Raw genomic sequence first — 11802 nt, 5'->3', positions numbered from 1 at the left:
TGGAGGAGCAGCTCAAACTCTACTCCCTGTAGTCTGGGAGAATGGAGAGTTGACCCACATGAGCAGAATGGGGCGGTGCTGTTATTGTCAACCTCTCAACCTTGTATAGGGCTGAATAGCCTGTTCCCCCTTTTTAGAGTGCAGGTGTCAAGCAGAGCAACTGTCAATGTATAATACAGTATGTATGTTTGACTTATCGTGTCAGGTCAGAATGATCCAAAACAGACAAAGACAATATGTTTAATATTGTGAGATACTGTAGAGTGATAGGTTAAATGGCATTACCTATAAGACCAAAACAAATTGTACAATACTTGAATGTAAAACACAATATTAGGTAGGTGTTCCTAATGTTTTGTACACTCAGTGTATATGTTTTTCAGATATTCTAAACACTCCATATTTTGAATCAAATGTTTTTAACGGTTGATCAGGGAGGTCTGAGTGTGAGATCTACCCTTTACATACTGTGTGGAGATATTTTAGTAGTTTGTTTAGAGTCTCAAGCTATGAGGTTTTAATAGTTAGTACCACAGGTGGCTGGTGGCACCTTAATTGGGGAGGACGGGCTCATACTAATGGCTTGAACAGAATAAATGCAATGGTATCGAACACATCAAACACATGGTTTCCTTGTGTTTGATACCATTCCATTCACTCCAATCCAGCCATTATTATGAGCCGTCCTCCCCTCAGCAGCCTCCTGTGGTTAGTACTCTGGTGTATCTTTTTACCATTTATTTTATTAAATAATATGACACTCAAAACAGGTTGTGTGATCATGATTTTTTTTATGTTTGTTTGAGTGATAACACTTTCATTTCAACTCTCTGTTTCTACACTGTATCATGATTTCAAATTGGGCTAGTTTTAGATATTTTTTCAGTAAGTCTAACACCAACATTATTTTGCTAAACTTCTATAAGAAATAGCAAGCTATGAAATGTAAAAATGTTTAAACAACTTTTATGATTGTGTCACATGAACACATACAAGTTGTTTATGCCTTGTCCAATGTTTCTCTGATTATGTGTTGTACATGTGAAACCAGGCAAGGACAAATGAGGTAGGCTACACTGATATGGTCTAGCTGTTTTGACCACACCACAACTAGATGAGTAGTCTTCCCATCTACTGTTTGTCACACTCTTATCATTCCTCTGTGGGGTGGTACCACTAACATGTTTGAAAAAGTTACACAGTACATGTTTGAAAAACACCTTATAAAAAAATATAGTTGCTCAGATCGTTATCAAAGTCATGCAATGTTTGTGTTTATGTCATAATAAATTTCAAGGCATAATTATAATCACTTCCTAGTATAAATTGGCTTCATCCTCATGCCATAACTTTTGTAAGCTGTGTTGGCATCATTCTACATAGCACCACAGGTGAGTATTAGTTAGAAGACAGAGACAATGGAGAAGATTAAGGACACCCAGTTTGGATCAGAGAAGAAGTAGGGGTTTTAGTGGAATACCCACAGAATTCAAATGAAAGTCCTACTCCAGTGTCAAAGCGGGCGTAGGTGTGGTGAAGGAATCAGATGCAGGACACAGATGCTAGTCCAAAAATACTTTAGTAAAGTCCACAGAATGAACGGCTACAAACAGAGCCGGAGGCACGAGAAAAATTAACGCACACAGCGTATAAATGCAAAACACGCACAACAAGTGCGGACTCTCTATCTAAAACAGAATAGAGCACAAACTGACAGGAAGCACCTGCTGACAAGGAACAACTACACACGACCACAAGACAGAAACAACGACAACTTAAAGGACACATAATCAAGACAAAATGAGAAACAGGTGTACCAAAACAGACCAAACCAAACAAACACAGAAACAACGAACGGTGGCAGCTAGTACTCCGGGGACGACGACCGCCGAAGCCTGCCCGAACAAGGAGAAGGAGCAGCCTCGGCCGAAACCGTGACATCCAGTCTCCTTTTCCGCTCATTTATCACCTGATTTACTTAATAAAAGGCATATCTCAATAGGTGGTCCAGGTATCCTCTGACACTATTGTGGGGATGTAGCTCAGTTGGTAGAGCATGGCGTTTGCAACACCAGGGTTGTGGGTTCGATTCCCACGGGGGGTATGAAAAAAATATATAATAATAATGTATGCACTAACTGTAAATCGCTCTGGATTAGAGCGTCTGCTAAATGACTAAAATGTAAATGTTCCTCAATCAAGGTGGGAGGCCGATGACATCAGAGGGCAACATATTTTTTGTTGTTGTTGCTTTTTTTACCCTTAAAGCCAAGCTCTGCACTTGGAGAAACAGCCCCAGGCACATGTATTATTGTTTTTGTTTTGTTTATTAAAGCCACAGTTAAGTCAAAAACGTGATTTTCCTGTGTTTTATATACAGGCCGTTTACCGGCCCGTTTATTAGGTACACCCATCTAGTACCAGTTCGGACCTGTTGGTGATCATGTGCCCACTGGAGCCGCTTCTTCTTGTTTTTAGCTGATAGAAGTGGAACCCGTTGTGGTCGTTTGCGGCAATAGCCCATCCGTGACAAGGATCGACAAGTTGTGCGTTCTGAGATGCAGTTCTGCACACCACTGTTGTACTGCGGCGTTATTTGTCCATTTGTGGCCCGCTTGTTAGCTTGCATGATTCTTGCCATTCTCCTTCGACCTCTCTCATCAACGAGCTGTTTTCGCCCACAGGATTGCCGCTGACTGGATGTTTTTTGTTTGTCGCACCATTCTTGGTAAACCCTAGACACTGTTGTGCGTGAAAAGCCCAGGAGGACGGCCGTTTCTAAGATACTGGATCCAGCGCGCCTGGCATACTACGCTCAAAGTCGCTTAGGTCACTCGCTTTGCCCATTCTAAAGTTCAATCGAACAGTAATTGAATGCCTCAAAGCCTGTCTGCCTGCTTTATATAACAAGCCATGGCCACATGACTCACTGTCTGTAGGAGCGATCCATTTTCGTAAATGGAGTGGTATACCTAATAAACTGGCTGGTGAGGGTATATTTCCACACTATGAGGTTGGAATAATACTGTGAAATTGTGAAAATTATGATAATGCACTTTTAGTGTAAGAGCTGTTTGAAAAGACTGCCTGAAATTTCAGCCTGTTTTGGTGGGAGGGAGTTTTGGCCTTCCATGGTGACATCACCATGCAGTAAATGATTTAATAGACCAATAAGAAAAAGAGTTCCAAACCTCTCTGCCAATAACAGCTAATTTTCAGTTTTCCCCTCCCCACTCACACCACTCCCAGACAGTCCTAGCAAAATTATTGCTTGAGAAATTGCCCTTTGCTAAGAAGCTAGTTCTTTTTTTGTTGACCATTTTAATTGAAAACCACAGTAATGGATTTAATTGTTACCCAGAAATGATTTGATATTGAGATAAAAACGACTGCATTGGACCTTTAAACGGCAGAGGAGCTCCAGCAACAACAAAAAAAATCTGAGTACATACTCTGCTGTTCCATTGCGTGTGCAATGATGTCTGCCGGAAAAAAACTGTGTTCATTGTCTGAAGTAAGGTCTTTGCTGTTGTAATATCGCAAATGAACGTGACAGTTTCACCGCTACGGATTCCAATTTTAAGTCTGTGTACATTATTGTATTTAAACGTGGGATTTTGTTTTAGAATTGGAAAAGTTAAAAAATAGCTGGAGTGCGTCTTTAAATTACATTTCTATGGGAACACCACTCATTCCCATCTCTGCATTAAATAAATTCTGGTATGCAGCAGAGTTCCCATTCTGATCTGTGCTGCATTCTTCTGGTCTGGACAGGAATCACCTTGACATCAGCTGTTGGTCTCTCGGTGCTCCCCCTGGCCCTTGGTTATTTATCTAGTCACGGAAGGGAAAAGGGGCTCTACTGGTTGAAGGTTCCTGTCATCAGCTGGAGACCACTTAAAACCCAATCCTATTCTGTCATGCTGGAAAATGATTTCTCAGTCCATCTGCAAATCTATGTAATTACTTACTCCCCTCTATCCATCCCACTCTGTCATTTCTAGATCACAAAGGATGTGTTTACACAGGCAGCCCAATACTGAACTTTTGTCCACTAAATTGTATTTTGACCAATCACATCAGATCTTTTCACATCAGGTATTTTTCAGAGCTGATCTGATTGGTCAAAATACCAATTCGTTTTAAAAAGATCAAAATTCTGCTGCCTGTCTAAACGCAGTCTAAGTAACGTAATGCATCTGAATTTATGAGAATTCTTATATGGCACGGTCTCATAACTCCAAAGACAAGGCCTTAAAATCCTAGCTACAATGGCACCTGTAATAAACATGTAGTGCATGCATGTAGACTACGCTCTCCTCAAATTGTAGTCTAATCATGTATCAAATTTAAGCAAGTTGAAAAGGTAAAAAGGTAGTGGTTATAAAGAATCATTGAAACGCAAGCCAGCCCGAATTTCCCTAATTATGGCCACACCTCTTTAAACTGCCAATTAATGTGAATTGCGACGTTTCCATATAAAGAAACCCCACACACGAGGAAGGTGCACTGACAGTTAAAAATAAGAAAACAGGAAGGAGACAACACAATCATACTCTGAGGGACAGATCAAATTCTGACCGAAAAAAGACGCAGAGGGAAAACATGGTATTGCTCCTGTTGTGCACAACACGTGGGTCATTAAGGATATGGACCTTGTTCGCCCAACTGACTCACCTGGGATTTAGAGCAGGAAATGACTTGTAACTGGAAAGTTAAACTCAAACTTTTTTTATTTTTTTACTGAAACAGCACCAGATATTATGTTCTCAAGTTTTGAGAAATATGACGATTTCTTTGAGGAAGTGTGTCTTCCTAGTAGGGGCTTTATGTGTAAGTTTGACTATAACTACGATTATGTATGGACAATACTATGACCTGAACTTCTTCCACGACAGACTTGCGAACAGGTAAATATTCTGCGACTTCTGAAATTGTTTTCCCGCTCAAATATTTGTAAGTTCTAAAACGTTTGTAGAATGTAATCTAGGCTACTTACTTATTTAATTGGAAACCATTGTCCAAAAAAATCCAATCGCATGCAAATCGACTACCTGCATCTGTCTTTACCTCGGTATTCTACGACCTGTTGCATTCAACTGGGACATTGACACTCAACCGACTGCTACTGTAGTTTTCTGGTGTCTTATTGTGGAATGGTTCGATTTTGGCAGATGAGATTACATTGATGCATTTTTGGGGGGGAGTTTGTAATAATCCGTTTCCCATTCATAAAACTCCACCTTCATTTTTGCAGCTGAAAGTTGAAACTCAAATGTTTTACTAAATGAGAGGACGTTTGAGGTTCCACTGTTGCTGGTGTCTTTAAAGTTATGCTTGTCAAGCTCTGAATTTGTGGTAAGGCCACTGACTAGGCTAATGTGTCTAACGGATTTGTGCTCTATTATATCCCACAACTGACCTCGTTTTTATTGATGTTCAGACCTGTCCTGAAAGAACAAAATAATGTCTACATTACATGTGCTCCGGTTTTTAAATTGTGGATGTAGATGTAATATTTTGATTACGCAACTCAGACAGCAGTAATTATCACAACTACAACAACACTTTTATGGCAGTCATTTGAACTCTAATCTGAATTGAAGTCAGGTGTCTTGTCACTTGTTTTCCTCTGTTCCAAGGAAAGGTCCCTTTTTTTAAATGCATGTTTGGAATTGTTTTGATGGGTTGAATTTGTCAGGGTCTCAACTTACTGTTGAGAGTTAAAATGGTAGAATACATCAAGTGGAATTCTGAAATTTGGTTCTGCATCAGCAGTTTTCCTCTTATGTCACTGACAGTCACTCAATTAGCCCATGTCAGCTATTTTTTACATTTTATTTTAAGTTAGTTTTGCAGCCAGCTATCTAAACTTAGTTGAATTACCTACCACTGGGCCCCCATTGATTTTGTTAGTCACTCTGTCAGATGTCATATTAAAAACCGCCCTTTTCTCTCTGCCACATGTCAAAATGAGTAGAAATGTACAGAAATTACACTTCAAATTTTGCTTAGGGTCCCCAAAAGGCTAAATATAATATATATATATATATATATATATATATATATATATATATATAACTGCTTGTGTGGGTACGTAGACCCACGAGCCATGAGGTCAGATTTTGTGGGCCCCACCCCCATCAAAGTTGCCCATCCCTGATTTAAACAAATCCGCTGGATTGGACTGATGTGCTTCTGTCAACTTAACAAGGTTTTGTGTGGATTTAACTCTTTGTTGTGCATTTTCAATACATGGTTCTCCTCAGACTTGACTGCCCTTGACCAGCACAAAAACATCCTGTGGCGTACTGCATTAGCATCAAATAGCCCCCGCGATATGCAACTTTTCAGGGAAGTTAGGAACCAATATACACAAGCAGTCAGGAAAGCAAAGGCAAACTTTTTCAAACAGAAATTTGCATCCTGTAGCACTAACTCCAAAAAGTTTTGGGACACTGTAAAGTCCATGGAGAATAAGAGCACTTCCTCCCAGTTGCCCACTGCACTGAGGCTAGGAAACACTATCACCACCGATAAATCTACAATAATCGAGAATTTCAACAAGCATTTTGCTACAGCTGGCCATGCTTTCCATCTGGCTACCACTACCCCGGCCACCAACTCTGCATCCTCCGCTGAAACTTGCCCATGCCCCCCCCCCGCTTCTCCTTCACACAAATTCAGACAGCTGACGTTTTGAAAGAGCTGCAAAATCTGGACCCCTACAAATCAGCTGGGCTAGACAATCTGGACCCTTTCTTTCTAAAACTAGCCGCCGAAATTGTCGCAACCCCTATTACTAGTCTGTTCAACCTCTCTTTCATAACGTCTGAGATCCCCAGAGATTGGAAAGCTGCCGCGGTCATCCCCCTCTTCAAAGGGGGTGACACTCTAGATCCAAACTGCTACAGACCTATATCCATCCTGCCCTGCCTTTCGAAAGTATTTGAAAGCCAAGTTAACAAACAGATCACCGACCATTTCGAATACCACCGTACCTTCTCCGCTATGCAATCCGGTTTCCGAGCTGGTCATGGGTGCACTTCAGCCACGCTCAAGGTCCTAAACGATATTATAACCGCGATTGATAATAGACAGTACTGTGCAGCCGTCTTCATCGACCTGGCCAAGGCTTTCGACTCTGTCAACCACCGCATTCTTATTGGCAGACTAAATAGCCTTGGTTTCTCAAATGACTGCCTCGCCTGGTTCACCAACTACTTCTCAGATAGAGTTCAGTGTGTCAAATCGGAGGGCCTGTTGTCTGGACCTATGGCAGTCTCTATGGGGGTGCCACAGGGTTCAATTCTTGGGCCGACACTTTTCTCTGTGTATATCAATGATGTCGCTCTTGCTGCTGGTGACTCTCAGATCCACCTCTACGCAGACGACACCATTTTGTATACATCTGGCCCTTCATTGGACACTGTGTTAACAAACCTCCAAATGAGCTTCAATGCCATACAACACTCCTTCAGTAGCCTCCAACTGCTCTTAAACACTAGTAAAACTAAATGCATGCTTTTCAATCGAACGCTGCTGGCACCCGCCCACCCGACTAGAATCACCACTCTTGACGGGTCTGACCTAGAGTATGTGGACAACTACAAATACCTAGGTGTCTGGTTAGACTGTAAACTCTCCTTCCAGACTCACATAAAGAATCTCCAATCCAAAGTTAAATCTAGAATCGGCTTCCTATTTCGCAAGAAAGCCTCCTTCACTCATGCTGCCAAACATGCCCTCGTAAAACTGACTATCTTACCGATCCTTGACTTCGGCGATGTCATTTACAAAATAGCCTCCAACACTCTACTCAGCAAATTGGATGTAGTCTATCACAGTGCCATCCGTTTTGTCTCCAAAGCCCCATACGCTTCCCACCACTGTGACCTGTACGCTCTTGTTGGCTGGTCCTCACTACATGTTCGTCGTCAAACCCACTGGCTCCCGGCCATCTATAAATCACTGCTAGGCAAATCCCCGCCTTATCTTAGCTCATTGGTCACCATAGCAGCACCCACCCGTAGTCTGCGCTCCAGCAGGTATATCTCACTGGTCATTCCCAAAGCCAACACCTCCTTTGGCCGCCATTCCTTCCAGTTCTCTGCTGCCAATGACTGGAACGAATTGCAAAAATCTCTGAAGCTGGAGACTCTTATCTCCCTCACTAACTTTAAGCATCAGTTGTCAGAGTACCTTACCGATCACTGCACCTGTACACAGCCCATCTGAAATTAGCCCACCCAACTACCTCATCCCTATATTGTTATTTATTTTATTTTGCTCTTTTGCACCCCAGTATCTCTATTTGCACATAATCTCTTGCACATCTAGCATTCCAGTGTTAATACTATTGTAATTATTTTGCACTATAGCCTATTTATTGCCTTACCTCCATAACTTGCTACATTTGCACACACTGTATATATATTTTCTGTTGTATTTTTGACTTTATGTTTTTTACCCCATATGTAACTCTGTGTTGTTTTTATCGCACTGCTTTGCTTTATCTTGGCCAGGTCGCAGTTGTAAATGAGAACTTGTTCTCAACTGGCTTACCTGGTTAAATAAAGGTGAAATAAATAAAAAATTAAAAAAACATGTGTTGTCTTCTCCTTCCAGTCAAGACACAGAGTTTGATAACATTTGGACTCGCGATGAGGAGCTTTGGGACAACAGCAACTGGTGAAGAGAAGGTAATCGCACAGAGATGATGTAGTTGCCTCGCCTCTAATAGAACAAAGGCACATGTATATGTCTCGTACAGTACAATGTCAAGTGACGTCTGTCTCTCTACTCAGCTGGAGGGTTTGTGTCCTCTGAGAAAAGCAGTGAAGAAGGATGACTTCTTCAGACTACGCTTTAACTTTAAAGTGCCTGTGCTGCAGTGGGCTGGGAGCTTCAGCCATTCAGAGTGGGGGCGATTGGAGAAGTATATGCCCCCCTATGGCTGGAAGGACCTGCCCCAGGACGGTATGAACATTCCCTCCAGGACCCTATTTAATAATCTCAACAAAACTACGGGTATATTGTATTTAAACACATTGTCCTCACTCCTTTTTGCTTCTTTGTTTTTGATTAGTTGTGAGATCCACTTTGGCCCTGCTCAACGACTCATCCAGCAGCCGCCTGTTTGAGCGCAGGTGGCCTGATCAGTGTGTCCGCTGTGCTGTGGTAGGAAATGGCGGCATCCTTGGAGGCTCCAAACAAGGCAGGGCCATCGACAGTCACCACTTTGTCTTCAGGTCAGTAGTGCTGCTGCAGCTCCCCTTTGACCAGCTTCAAAAACCTATTAGACTTCTCTTATTGCTCTTTGACATAACTAAGATCACATTTGTTTCAATTGTAAATATTTCCTTATATTGATCCACTTAATTTATAAGCAAATGCAAAAGTAATAGACTGATGGTAAATTATTTATTCCAGGGTCAATGGGGCAATCACCAAGCACTTTGAGGAGGACGTGGGCACAAAGACATCTTTCTATGGGTTCACCACAAATACTATGAAGAATTCCCTCAAATGTTACAGAAAAGATGGCTTCACCAAGGTCCCACAGGGGCGGGTAAGAACTTGTGGGACAGGCTACATGCAGCGTTTCCCAAACTCTGTCCTCGGGGCCCCAAGGAGTGCATGTTTTTGCCCTAACGCTACACAGCTGATTCAAATTATCAAAGCTTGTTGATTATTTGAATCAGCTGTGAAGTGCTAGGGCAAAAACCAAAACATGCACCCCTTGGGGTCACGAGGACCAAGTTTGGGAAACCCTGGGCTACAGTGTTGAACCCGGTCCATTCTAAAGTGTTAGGAATTTGTCACACTGAGTGGTTGTTTATGCAACTATTCCTTAAAGCTTTGACTATTTCCTATCTGCAGAGAGGCAGATATATCTTCATTCCATCCAACGAACGTGACTATGTGATGTCAGCTGCTATCCAGGGTCTCACTGTCACCTCCGGTCATGACAAGGGGGACTGGTGAGTTGAGAGGGTCACATATATGAAGCTCACATTAAGAAGAGTAGTACATTTGAACAGCATGATACAATGGTGTGTTACAGTACTGTGGTCAAGGAAAGTATAACGATCTTGCACTTATGCTGGTGAATGGGTTTATCTCCGCTGTAATTCACCACAAGATGGTGCCGTTGTATTTCTATGAATGTAGTGCTGTGCGCAATGGATAGAATCTTGTGAGTGGTGGTATGGCTGTAGGCATACAATTCTCTTGATGATACTCGTCTTTGTAAGCTCCCTTGCTATTGATTATTGACTTTTTTTCAGGTAACGTTCTTAATGGAAAATGTTTTTTCACCTAATACTACATTTGTCCCCTCAAACAGGCCCTCTCAATACTTTGGATTTAAGCCACCAGTTCAGCACTTTAAAATGCTTCATCCAGATTTTATTACATATGTAACGCAAAGGTAAGGGGACTCGTATTGCCAAGTCAAATTGAGACTTTTAGATAATTATTGGCTGCTTTTAACATTGATGACTATTGACTGTCAATGCTGCACAGGTTTCTGAAGTCTCCCCTGCTGAAGTACAGTCAGCTCTACATGCCCAGCACTGGTGCTCTGATGCTTCTGACCGCCCTGCACATGTGTGACCAGGTCAGGTCACATCACCACACACTTTGCCATTGGTCACTGTTTTAACCAACCAAGTGTCTAATGACATATGGCAAGTATGGAAGTGATTTATTGGGAAACCATGACATCCTGTTTTTATAGTCCTGGTATAGACCTCATATACAGTTATTCCATATTGATTGTGTCAGATTTAATTAACATAATCCTGCAGCAACTGTAAATGTGGATTATAATTTAATGGACATTTTTGTAGGGGTTGATACATATTTTTGTAAGGGAAAATGAAGTCTGAAATGTGAAAGTGGAAATGACACTTCAGAAGCCTTTTTAAATGTCAAATACACAAGTTTAAATGTCCTGCTTTGCAGGAAAGTTCTCCTGCAACAGGGTGATCAAATTAAGATCCTACATCTGTATTGAAGGCTAGATGCTATACTGAAACTGTATTATAGCCTGAACTATGCATGCAAATATTTACACAGCTGACTGAGAATGCCATTCATGCATAAGTGAACAAATCTCCTACCCTCCTGCAGGTGTCTGCCTATGGTTTCATCACAAAAAACTTTGCAGACTTCTCTGACCACTACTATGATGCTGTGAAGCAGCCCTTGCGCTTTTATGCCAACCACGACATGCAGATGGAGAGCTGGCTGTGGGAGGTACTGCATGCACAAAAAGTAATGTCACTGTACAAGAGGACAAAAGAGAAATGATGGACACTCAATTGTATTTTCATGTGAAAAGCCTTCCTTGACATGCTGTTAAAACTCCTATGTTTGCCATGGCGGTAGTCCCTCTGAAGGAGTGGCCGCTGGAGTTGTGTGGCGTCCTTTGTCATTAGTCACACAGCAACATTAAAGGCCTTTGACGGTGTAAAGACAATCTCAGGTGTCTGTTTGTGGGATCGGGCCTTTGATAATTTTAACAACCCTTATCTTCTCTGAAGGCAGGTACAGGGAGCCGAGACTATAGTCTCTCGGTCATTCAGCTTTCTCATTTTCCTGCAATGCCTATTCTCATTTGAAACTGTCGGTTTGACTGGGACTCACATTGAAAGCATTCGACATTATGAAGCAAGCAGTCCATTCATGCCAACCGTTTTGTAGGTGAGCTTTGACTTTCAGCCTCTTTGTGCAGTGCCTATCCAAGGATGGGTTACTCCAAGCCACAATAAAGACAATGTGACCCATTCTTGGAAG

General features: G+C 41.8%; 1 pseudogene across 1 annotated transcript; it reads left to right on the top strand.

Annotated features, from left to right (window-relative positions):
* Window positions 1-4785: 4785 nt before the first annotated feature.
* On the top strand, window positions 4786-11316 carry LOC311148252 (alpha-N-acetylgalactosaminide alpha-2,6-sialyltransferase 2-like; annotated as a pseudogene). The gene is made up of 9 exons: window positions 4786-4910; window positions 8629-8702; window positions 8808-8979; window positions 9089-9251; window positions 9433-9571; window positions 9883-9983; window positions 10349-10432; window positions 10528-10621; window positions 11137-11316. The product of its transcript is annotated as an alpha-N-acetylgalactosaminide alpha-2,6-sialyltransferase 2-like (transcript).
* The last annotated feature ends 486 nt before the right edge of the window (window positions 11317-11802 follow it).

This window comes from Coregonus lavaretus (genome assembly GCF_964263955.1).
Source record: "Coregonus lavaretus genome assembly, chromosome: 2".
NCBI lineage: Eukaryota > Metazoa > Chordata > Actinopteri > Salmoniformes > Salmonidae > Coregonus > Coregonus lavaretus.
The sequence above is the reverse complement of the archived record's forward strand: the minus strand, read 5'-3'. Positions and strand labels throughout refer to the sequence as shown.